This window comes from Arachis stenosperma, chromosome 6 (assembly GCF_014773155.1).
Source record: "Arachis stenosperma cultivar V10309 chromosome 6, arast.V10309.gnm1.PFL2, whole genome shotgun sequence".
Taxonomy (NCBI): domain Eukaryota; kingdom Viridiplantae; phylum Streptophyta; class Magnoliopsida; order Fabales; family Fabaceae; genus Arachis; species Arachis stenosperma.
The window spans coordinates 127,816,750-127,828,114 of NC_080382.1; the positions used below are offsets into that span (position 1 = coordinate 127,816,750).

The 11,365-nt window shown below is 41.2% G+C and overlaps 1 non-coding gene across 1 annotated transcript; it reads left to right on the forward strand.

Moving 5' to 3' along the window:
* Positions 1–10,509: 10,509 nt before the first annotated feature.
* Positions 10,510–10,617, forward strand: LOC130938309 (small nucleolar RNA R71). Its single transcript, XR_009069479.1, has one exon. It is a non-coding gene; the product is annotated as a small nucleolar RNA R71 (small nucleolar RNA).
* The last annotated feature ends 748 nt before the right edge of the window (positions 10,618–11,365 follow it).

Below are 11,365 nucleotides of genomic sequence, written 5' to 3' on the forward strand. Positions count from 1 at the left end.
ATAAATTCGAAACCCTGTACTTCTTGTTCTTTTGTGATTAAAGCATTTTTCATTTAAGAGAGGTGATGGATTCATAGGACATTCATAACTTTAAGGCATAAATTTTATTAATTATGAATTAAGAATAAGACTCAAATATAGATATAAGATGAGACTAAAGAATAAAAATAGGAATAAAAAAACAAAAGAGAAAACGCAAAAATGCTCCTAATGATAGAGGTTTTCACAGAGTTAGAACTCACAACCTTGATTTTGAGAAGTGGATGCTCCCTCAGCTTGAGAGGAGAGCTTTGGCGTTTCATCTCTTGGATTTCACCCCTGCTTCTCTTGTTCCTTCAGCAATTTGCAGAGCATGCAGTTCTGATTCTGCTGTTCTTCCTTAAGTTGCTCCATAGTCTCTTGCAACTTGGTGATAGATGCTTCCAGGCTGGCCCAGCCAATTTCAGGAAATTCAGGGAGGAACTCCTGCGCCCTCCTTTTGATAGAGTTGTCTTGCACTTGTCCTTCCATTGACTTCTTGGTGATTGGATGCTCAATGGGTATGATTCATCTACTCCCATCTTCACCCAGCCTCTTTACAGAGCAAGAGATTAAGCTTGGGTAAGCCAGTTTGGCTTCAGTGGAATTTTTATTTGCAATTGTGTAAATCTCACAAGCAATCACATGATGGACCTCCACTTCTTTTCCAAACATAATGCAATGAATCATCCACGCCCTCTTGATGGTGACCTCAGAACGTTGCTAGTGGGCAATATGGAACGCCCAATAAAATCTAGCCAACCTCTTGCAATTGGCTTGAGGTCTCCCCTCTTGAGTTGGTTTGGGACACCCTTTGAATTGGTTATCCACTTAGTCCCAGGGAGGCATATGTCCTCTAGAACTTGATCCAACCCTTTATCTGCTCTCACCATCCTCCTGTTGAAGGAATCAGGATCATCTTGCAGTTGAGGTAGTTTGAAGATTTCTCTTATTTTGTCCAGATGGAAGTACATAACTTTCCCTCTGACCATGGTTCTGTAGGTATGGTAAGCGGTTCCAGTCATTCTCTGCTTATCTGTCAGCCACAGATTTGAGTAGAATTCCTGAACCATGTTCCTTCCAACCTTTACTTCAGGATTGCTTAGAACTTCCCATCCTCTGTTTCGAATTTGCTCTTGGATCCCCGGATATTCATTTTCTTTCAGATCAAATTTTACTTCCGGGATCACTGACCTCAAACCCATTATTTTGTGATAATGGTCTTCATGTTCTTTGGTTAAGAACTTCTCTTGATTCCAAAGATTCTTTAGATTATTCTCTTTCTTGCCTCTTAAATTGGTTTGTCTTCCCTTAGGAGCCATGATATTGATGAATCTTGGCTTAGTGATCACGGAAAAGCACACCAAACTTAGAGGTTTGCTTGTCCTCAAGCAAAAGAAAAGAGAGAAGAGAGGGGGAGGAAGAGGAAATTCGAATGGTGTGGTGGAGAGAGGGAACCAAACATGTATTTATAAGGTGGGGAGGGGAGTTTTTCGAAAATTGAAAGGAGATTTGAGAAGATATGGAGAGAAATTGAGAAAAGGGTGATTTTTTTTGAACAAAATTTGGGAATGATTTGAAAGATTTGAAGAGTGATTTTAGATATTTGAAAATTTGAAAGTGAATGATGAGAGATTGAAATGTATTTTTGTAGAAAAATATGGGTGAAAAAAGGAAGTTTGAAAAATCTGATTTGAAACAAAACTGTGGTCCCCCACCTTTCTGGCGTTAAACGCCTAGAATGGCACCCATTCTGGCGTTTAACGCCCACTTGGTGCCCTTTTTGGGCGTTTAACGCCCAACCAGGTGCCCTGGGCTGGCGTTAAACGCCAGAAATCCTTTATTACTGGGCGTTTTTCCAAAACGCCCAGGATGCTGCACACCTGGCGTTAACGCCCAGAATGGTGCCCATTCTGGCGTTTAACGCCCAAAATGGTACCATTACTGGCGTTAAACGCCCAGAATGGTACCCATTCTGGCGTTTAACGCCAAAATGCCTTTACTGGCGTTTTTTTCGCCAGTAAGCTCATTTTCTCTGCTTTTTGAGCTGAATCCTTCTGTAACTCTGTGAATTCCTTCGTTTTTGATACTTGCCTCTGTAAGAACAATTCATACAACCTCCTAATGACTGGGTTGCCTCAGCAAGCGCTTCTTTACTGTCTTTAGCTGGACTTTCACGAGAATCACTCAAGTCTCAGTTTTGAGCATTCTGCTCAAAATTTCCTTCAAGATAATGCTTGATTCTCTGTCCATAACAATGAACCTTTTGTCAGAATCAGTATCCTGAAGCTCAACATATCCATATGGTGAAACTCTGTAATCACATACGGACCCCTCCACCGGGATTTGAGTTTTCCCTGGAAACAATTTGAGCCTAGAGTTAAAGAGCAGAACTTTTTGTCCTGGCTCAAAGACTCTTGTTGACAACTTCTTGTCATGCCATTTCTTTGCCTTTTCCTTATAAATTTTTGCATTTTCAAAGGCATTGAGTCTGAACTCCTCTAGCTCATTTAGCTGGAGCAATCTTTTTTCACCAGCTAATTGTGCATCCATATTTAGGAATCTGGGTTGCCCATAGGCTTTATGTTCCAGTTCCACAGGCAAATGACAGGCCTTCCCATACACCAGTGGTATGGAGAGGTTTCCTATAGGAGTCTTGAATGCTGTTCTGTATGCCCACAGAGCATCATCCAAGCTCTTTGCCCATCCTTTCTTCGGGCTATTACAGTCCGCTCTAGGATTCTCTTTAGCTCTCTGTTAGAGACTTCAGCTTGCCCATTTGTCTGTGGATGATACGGAGTTGCCACTTTATGGCTGATTCCATATCTAACCATAGCAGAGTATAGCTGTTTATTGCAGAAATGAGTGCCCCCATCACTGATTAGTACTCTGGGAACACCAAACCTGCTGAAGATATTTTTCTGGAGGAATTTCAGTACAGTCTTGGTATCATTAGTGGGTGTAGCAATTGCTTCTACCCACTTAGACACGTAGTCCACTGCCACCAGAATGTAAGTGTTTGAGTATGATGGTGGGAATGGACCCATGAAGTCAATTCCCCATACATCAAACAATTCTATCTCTAATATCCCTTGTTGAGGCATGGCATATCCATGAGGCAGGTTACCAGCTCTTTGGCAACTGTCACAGTTGCGCACAAACTCTCGGGAGTCTTTATAGAGAGTAGGCCAGTAGAAGCCACATTGGAGGACTTTAGTGGCTGTTCGCTCACTTCCAAAATGTCCTCCATACTGTGATTCATGGCAATGCCATAGGATCCTTTGTGCTTCTTCTCTGGGTACACATCTGCGGATCACTCCGTCAGCACATCTCTTAAAGAGATATGGTTCATCCCAGAGGTAGTACTTGGCGTCTGAAATTAATTTCTTTCTTTGCACACTGCTGTACTCCTTGGGTATGAACCTCACAGCTTTAAAATTTGCAATATCTGCAAACCATGGGGCTTCCTGAATGGCAAAGAGTTGCTCATCTGGGAAAGTCTCAGAGATCTCAGTAGAAGGGAGGGACGCCCCAGCTACTGGTTCTATCCGGGACAGATGATCAGCTACTTGGTTCTCTGTCCCTTTTCTGTCTCTTATTTCTATATCAAACTCTTGCAGCAGCAACACCCATCTTATAAGCCTGGGTTTTGAATCCTGCTTTGAGTAAGTATTTAAGAGCAGCATGGTCAGTGTACACAATCACCTTTGATCCCACTAGGTAGGATCTAAACTTGTCAATGGCATAAACCACTGCAAGTAATTCTTTTTCTGTGGTTGTGTAATTCTTCTGTGCATCATTTAAAACACGGCTAGCATAATAAATGACTTGCAGAAGTTTGTTATGCCTTTGTCCCAACACTGCACCAATGGCATGGTCACTGGCATCACACATTAATTCAAATGGTAATGCCCAATCTGGTGCAGAGATGACTGGTGCTGTGACCAGCTTAGCTTTCAGGGTCTCAAATGCCTGCAGACACTGTGTGTCAAACACAAATGGTGTGTCAGCAGCTAGCAGGTTACTTAAAGGTTTTGCAATTTTCGAAAAAATCCTTTAAACCTTCTGTAGAATCCTGCATGCCCCAGAAAGCTTCTGATTGCCTTAACATTGGCAGGTGGTGGTAATTTTTCAATTACCTCTACCTTTGCCTTATCCACCTCTATTCCTTTGCTTGAAATTTTGTGCCCAAGGACAATTCCTTCAGTCACCATAAAGTGACATTTCTCCCTGTTTAAAACAGGTTAGTCTCTTGGCACCTTTTCAAGACAAGTGCTAGGTGATTAAGACAGGAGCTAAATGAGTCTCCATATACTGAGAAGTCATCCATGAAGACTTCCAGAAATTTCTCTACCATATCTGAGAAGATAGAGAGCATGCACCTCTGAAAGGTTGCAGGTGCATTGCACAGACCAAAAGGCATCCTCCTATAGGCAAACACGCCAGATGGGCAAGTGAATGCTGTTTTCTCTTGGTCCTGAGGATCTACTGCAATTTGGTTGTAGCCTGAATAGCCATCCAAAAAGCAGTAATAATCATGGCAGCTAGCTTTCTAGCATTTGGTCTCTGAATGGTAAGGAAAATGATCCTTTCTGGTGGCTGTGTGAGCCTTCTGTAATCAATACACATGCGCCACCTGTGACTGTCCTTGTAGGAACCAGTTCATTTTTTTCATTATGAACCACTGTCATGCCTCCCTTTTTGGGACAACTTGGACAGGGCTCACCCAGGGGCTATCAAATAGGATAAATAATCCCAGCCTCTAGTAATTAGTGACCTCTTTCTGCACTACTTCCTTCATGGCAGGATTTAGCCTCCTCTGTGGTTGGACCACTGGTTTGGCATTATCCTCCAACAGGATCTTGTGCATGCATCTAGCTGGGCTAATACCCTTGAGATCACTTATGGACCACCCAAGAGCTGTCTTGTGTGTCCTTAGCACTTTAATCAGTGCTTCCTCTCCTGTGGATTTAAAGCAGAGCTTATATCACTGAAAAAGTGTCACCCCTCCCAGAAATGCGTATTTCAGGGATGATGGTAGTGGTTTGAGTTCAGGTTTTGGGAGGTTTATCCTCCTCCTGAGGAATTTTCGAAAAATTCCTTTGCTTCCTCTGGTTCTTCCTGATCAGTTGAGCATCTTGAAGATGTCCTCAAGCTCTGATTCTAGGCTTTCAGCCATATTGATCTCTTTACCAGAGAGTCATAATGTCAGCGCCCATGCAGTCATTTGGTGTGTCTGGATGCTGCATAGCTTTTACAGCATTCAATTTGAACTCATCCTCATTGACTCTCAAGGTTACTTCCCCCTTTTGTACATCAATGAGAGTTCGTCCAGTTGCTAGGAAAGGTCTTCCAGAATGAGAGTTGCACTTGTGCTCCTCCATTTCCAGCACCACAAAGTCAGTTGGAAAGGCAAATGGCCCAACCTTGACAATCATATCCTCTATTATGCCTGATGGATGTTTAATAGACCCATCAGCAAGTTGGAGGCATATCCTGGTTGGTTTGACGTCTCCAGTCAACCCAGCTTTCTGATAGTGGATGCAGGTATTAAATTGATGCTTGCTCCAAGATCACATAGGGCTGTCTTGGTGGCAAGTGCCTTCTAATGTGCATGGTATCAGAAAGCTTCCAGGATCTTGAAGCTTTTCTGGTAAGCTTTTTAGAATGACTGCACTGCATTCTTCAGTGAGAACACTTTTTCAGTTTCTCTCCAATCCTTCTTATGACTTAAGATTTCCTTCATGACTTAGCGTAAGAAGGTATTTGCTCAAGTGCCTCTGCAAACAGAATCTTTATTTCAAGAGTCCTTAAATAGTCTGCAAAGCGGGCAAATTGCTTATCCTGTTCCGCTTGCGGAGTTTTGAGGATAGGCATCTTGGCTTGATATTCTTCAACCTTAGATGCTGCAGGTTTATTCCTTACAGAAGTGGTTGAAGAAGCCTTTTTAGAGGGATTACTGTCAGCACCTCTCAGGTCTGATATTCCCTTGGCGTTGAACGCCAGGAATGGGTGAAAGTTTGGGCGTTAAACGCCAACTTCTCTTCCTTTTCTGGCGTTTGAACGCCAGAACTGGGCAAGGAATGGGCGTTTAACGCCAACTTTCCTTCCCTTTCTGGCGTTTGAACGCCAATAACATTCCTCTCTGGGCTCTTACTGTCCTCAGAGGGATTTTGAACAGTGGTTTGGTTATCCTCTGTCCATTGCTCCCTGTTTGGCTTTTTGTTCTTTTGAGCAGTGGTATTCAGTGTCTTCCCTCTTAGTTGAACTGGCTTAACACTCCTCTGTTATCTGTTTAGATATTTGCTGCTTTGCCTGATTCAACTGTAGTTCTATGCTCTTATTAGCAACTTTAGTTTCATAGAGCATCTCTTTAAATTCTGCTAACTGTTCTGTCATCAGGAGTAATTGTTGATTAAGCTCAATTATCTGTTCTTGAGGATTAGAGTCAGTGACTACCGTCATGACTTCCTCTTCTGGAGAGAACTCATTGCTAGAATACAAATATTGGTTTCTAGCAAACAGTGTCTATAAGCTCTTGAGCTTTCAATTGTCTTCCTCATGTGTATAGATCCACAGCTGAGTGGTCTAAAGACATCTGAGCTTTTTCTGTAAGCCCATAGTAGAAAATGTCTAACTGTACCCACTCTGAAAACATTTCAGAGGGACATTCCTTAGCATACCTCTATACCTCTCCCAGGCATTGTAAAGGGATTCATTATCCTCTTGTTTAAAGCCTTGGATGTCCAGCCTTAGCTGTGTCATCCTCTTTGGAGGGTAAAATGATTCAGGAATTTGTCTGACAACTGTTTCCATGTCTTTATGCTTGCTGTAGGTTGGTTATTTAACACCTTTTAGCTTGATCTTTTACAGCAAATGGAAACAGTAATAGTTTGTGACATCCTGATCCACCTCTTTATCATGTACTGTGCCAGCAATTTGTAAGAAACTGTGCCAGAAACTCAGTAGGTTCTTCCTGTGGAAGACCGGAATACTGGCAATTTGCTGCACTATGATAATGAGTTGAGGGTTTAGCTCAAAGCTGCTTACTTGATGGGAGGTGTACAGATGCTACTCCCATATGCAGCTGTAATGGGGTTAGCATATGACCCCAGAGTCCTTTTGGACTGATCAATCCACTTATGTCCATAATGGACAAAAGGGAAATGATAATGATTGCAAAAAAGATAAATTTTGTTTTTTTTTTTGAATTAACCGAAAATAAAATAAAATAAAATAAAACAAAAGAAAACTAAAATAAAAATTCGAAAATTAAGAATAAAAATAAGATCAAAGCAAATTGAGAGAATGAATCAAGTTAATTAAAAAGATTTTGAAAACAGCAATTAAAAAGATATGATTGAAAAATTTTTTTTTGCAAAAGATTGATTTTGAAAGAGGAAAGAGGAAAAACAACAAAGACACCAAACTTAAAATTTTTAGAAAATCAAACACTAATTTCGAAATTTAAAAGAAAAACACAAAGAGGACACCAAACTTAGAATTTTATGAATCAAAAAGGGGCTAAAGAAGTGCAAAATCGAAAATTAAAAGAAAAACAAAAGCATGCAATTGACACCAAACTTAAAATATGAGACTAGACTCAACTAAAAGACTCTAAACCAACAAAATAAAACAGTCCTAATCTAAGCAACAAGATAAGCCGTCAGTTGTCCAAACTCGAACAATCCCCGCAACGGCGCCAAAAACTTGGTGCATGAAATTGCAATCACACTTTTTGCAATCCGCAAACTAACCAGCAAGTGCACTGGGTCGTCCAAGTAATACCTTGCGTGAGCAAGGGTCGATCCCACGGAGATTGTCGGCTTGAAGCAAGCTATGGTTATTGTAAATCTTAGTCAGGATATCAGAAATTATCAGGATTGATTGTAAAAAGCAAAAGAACATGAAATGGTTACTTGTATTGCAGTAATGAAGAATAGGCTGGGGTTTTGGAGATGCTCCATCTTCTGAATCTCTGCTTTCCTACTGTCTTCTTCGTCAAACACGCAAGGCTCCTTCCATGGCAAGTGTATGTAGGGTTTCACCGTTGTCAGTGGCTACCTCCCATCCTCTTAGTGAAAATTCTTGCTCTGTCACAGCATGGCTAATCATCTGTCGGTTCTCGGTCAGGCCGGAATAGAATCCATTGATTCTTTTGCGTCTGTCACTAACGCCCCGCCTGCTAGGAGTTTGAAGCACGTCACAGTCATTCAGTCATTGAATCCAGAATACCACAGACAAGGTTTAGACCTTCCGGATTCTCTGAATGCCGCCATCAGTTCTAGCTTATACCACGAAGATTCCGATTAAAGAATCCAAGAGATAACTACTCAATCTAAGGTAGAACGGAGGTGGTTGTCAGGCACACGTTCATAGTTGAGAATGATGTGATTGTCACGGATCATCACATTCATCCGGATTAAGAACAAGTGTTATCTTAGAATGGAAGCAAGCATGATTGAATAAGAGACAGTGGTAATGCATAATCCATCAAGACACAGCAGAGCTCCTCACCCCAACCATGGGGTTTAGAGACTCATGCCGTGGAAAGTGTACAATGAACGTGTAAAAATGTCATGAGGTACTGATACAATGTCAAAAGATCCTATTACTAGTAAACTAGTAACCTAAGGTATTACAGAAATGAGTAAATGACAGAAAAATCCACTTCCGGGCCCACTTGGTGTGTGCTTGGGCTGAGCAATGAAGCATTTTCGTGTAGAGACCTTTTCTGGAGTTAAACGCCAGCTTTCATGCCAGTTTGGGCGTTTAACTCCAAGTTTTATGCCAGTTCCAGCGTTTAACGCTAGAATTTCTGAGGCCGAATTGCTACGCCGGTTTGGGCCATCAAATCTTGAGCAAAGTATGGACTATCATATATTGCTGGAAAGCCCAGGATGTCTACTTTCCAATGCCGTTGAGAGCGCGCCAATTGGGCTTCTGTAGCTCCAGAAAATCCACTTCGAGTGCAGGGAGGTCAGAATCCAACAGCAACTGCAGTCCTTTTCAGTCTCTGGATAAGATTTTTGCTCAGGACCCTCAATTTCAGCCAGAAAATACCTGAAATTACAGAAAAACACACAAACTCATAGTAAAGTCCAGAAAAGTGAATTTTAGCTAAAAACTAATAAAAATATACTAAAAACTAACTAAATCATACTAAAAACATACTAAAAACAATGCCGAAAAGCATACAAATTATCCGCTCATCAGTCTGCCATCTCTAATGAGATTCTTGCAGCTTGTACCTCAAAGATCCCCAGTTTCTCTATTACAGAGAGTAGCATAAGATTTATACCTGACCCCATGTCACATAGAGCCTTCTCAAAGGTCATAGTGCCTATGGTACAGGGTATTAAGAATTTACCAGGATCTTTGTTTCTTTTGAGGTAAAGTTTGCTGAACCCATGTATTTAGTTCACTAATGAGCAAGGGAAGTTCACCTTCCCAAGTCTCATTACCAAACAACTTGGCATTCAGCTTCATGATGGCTCCTAAATATTGAGAAACTTGCTCTTCAGTTACATCTTCATCCTCTTCAGAGAAAGAATAGTTCTCAGAGCTCATGAATGGCAGAAGAAAGTTTAATGGAATCTCTATGGTCTCTATATAAGCCTCAGATTCCTTTAGGTCCTCAATAGGGAACTCCCTTTTGTCTGGAGGACGTCCCATGAGGTCTTTCTCATGGGGATTCACGTCCTCCCCTTCCTCCTTGGATTCGGCCATTTTGATAATATCAATGGCCTTGCACTCTCTTTTTGGATTCTCTTCTGTATTGCTTGGGAGAGTACTAGGAGGAGTTTCAGTGATTTTCTTACTCAGCTGGCCCACTTGTGCCTCCAAATTTCTAATGGAGGACCTTGTTTCATTCATGAAACTTAAAGTGACCTTAGATAGATTAGAGACTATGTTTACTAAGCTAGAGGGGCTCTACTCAGAATTCTCTGTCTGTTGCTGAGAAGATGATGGAAAAGGCTTGCTATTGCTAAGCCAGTTTCTTCCACCATTATTAAAGCCTTGTTGGGGCTTTTGTTGATCCTTCCATGAGAAATTATGATGATTTCTCCATGAGGAATTATAGGTGTTTCCATAGGGTTCACCCATGTAATTCACCTCTGTCATTGCAGTGTTCTCAAGATCATAAGCTTCTTCTTCAGAAGATGCCTCTTTAGTACTGTTGGATGCATTTTGCCATCTATTCAGACTCTGAGAAATTATGTTGACTTGCTGAGTCAACATTTTGTTCTGAGCCAATATGGCATTCAGAATATCAATTTCAAGAACTCCCTTCCTCTGAGGCGTCCCATTACTCACAGGATTCCTCTTAGAGGTGTACATGAATTGGTTATTTGCAACCATATCAATGAGCTCTTGAGCTTCTGCAGGCGTTTTCTTTAGGTGAATGGATCTACCTGCAGAATGATCCAGTGACATCTTAGAGAACTCAGATAGACCATCATAGAATATATCCAAAATGGTCCACTCTGAAAGCATGTCAGAAGGACACTTTTTGGTCAACTTCTTGTATCTTTTCCAAGCTTCATAAAGGGATTCACCATCTTTTTTCTTGAAGGTCTAAACATCCACTCTAAGCTTGCTCAGCTTTTGAGGAGGAAAGAACTTGGCCAAGAAGGCCGTGACCAGCTTATCCCAAGAGTCCAGGCTATCTTTAGGTTGTGAGTCCAACCATGTTCTAACCATGTCTCTTACAGCAAAAGAGAAAAGCATGAGCCTGTAGACTTCAGGATTTACTCCATTAGTCTTAACAGTATCACAGATCTGCAAGAACTCAGTTAAAAACTGATAGGGATCTTCTGATGGAAGTTCATGAAACTTGCAGTTCTGTTGCATTAGAGCAACTAGTTGAGGTTTCAGCTCAAAATTATTTGCTCCAATGGCAGGGATTGAGATGCTTCTTTCATAAAAATTGGAAGTAGGTGTAGTATAATCACCAAGCATCTTCCTTGCATTATTATTGGGTTCGGTCATGTCTCCTTCTTTTTCGAGATTCTCTGTAAGGTTTTCTCTGAATTGCTGTGCTTTAGCTTCTCTTAGCTTCTTCTTCAGAGTCCTTTCAAGTTCAGGATCTGCTTCAACAAGGATATTCTAGTCCTTGCTCCTGCTCATATGAAAGAGAAGAAAACAGAAAAGGAAGAGGAATCCTCTATGTCACAGTATAGAGATTTCTTTATGTGAGTATAAGAAGAAAAGAATAGGAGAAGGAGGAGAGAAAAATTCGAACACAGAGGAGAAGAGAGGATTCGAATTTTAGATGAAGATAATAGTTAGTAAATGAATAAATAAATAGGAGGTGAGAAGGAGAGAATTTCGAAAATTGTTTTTG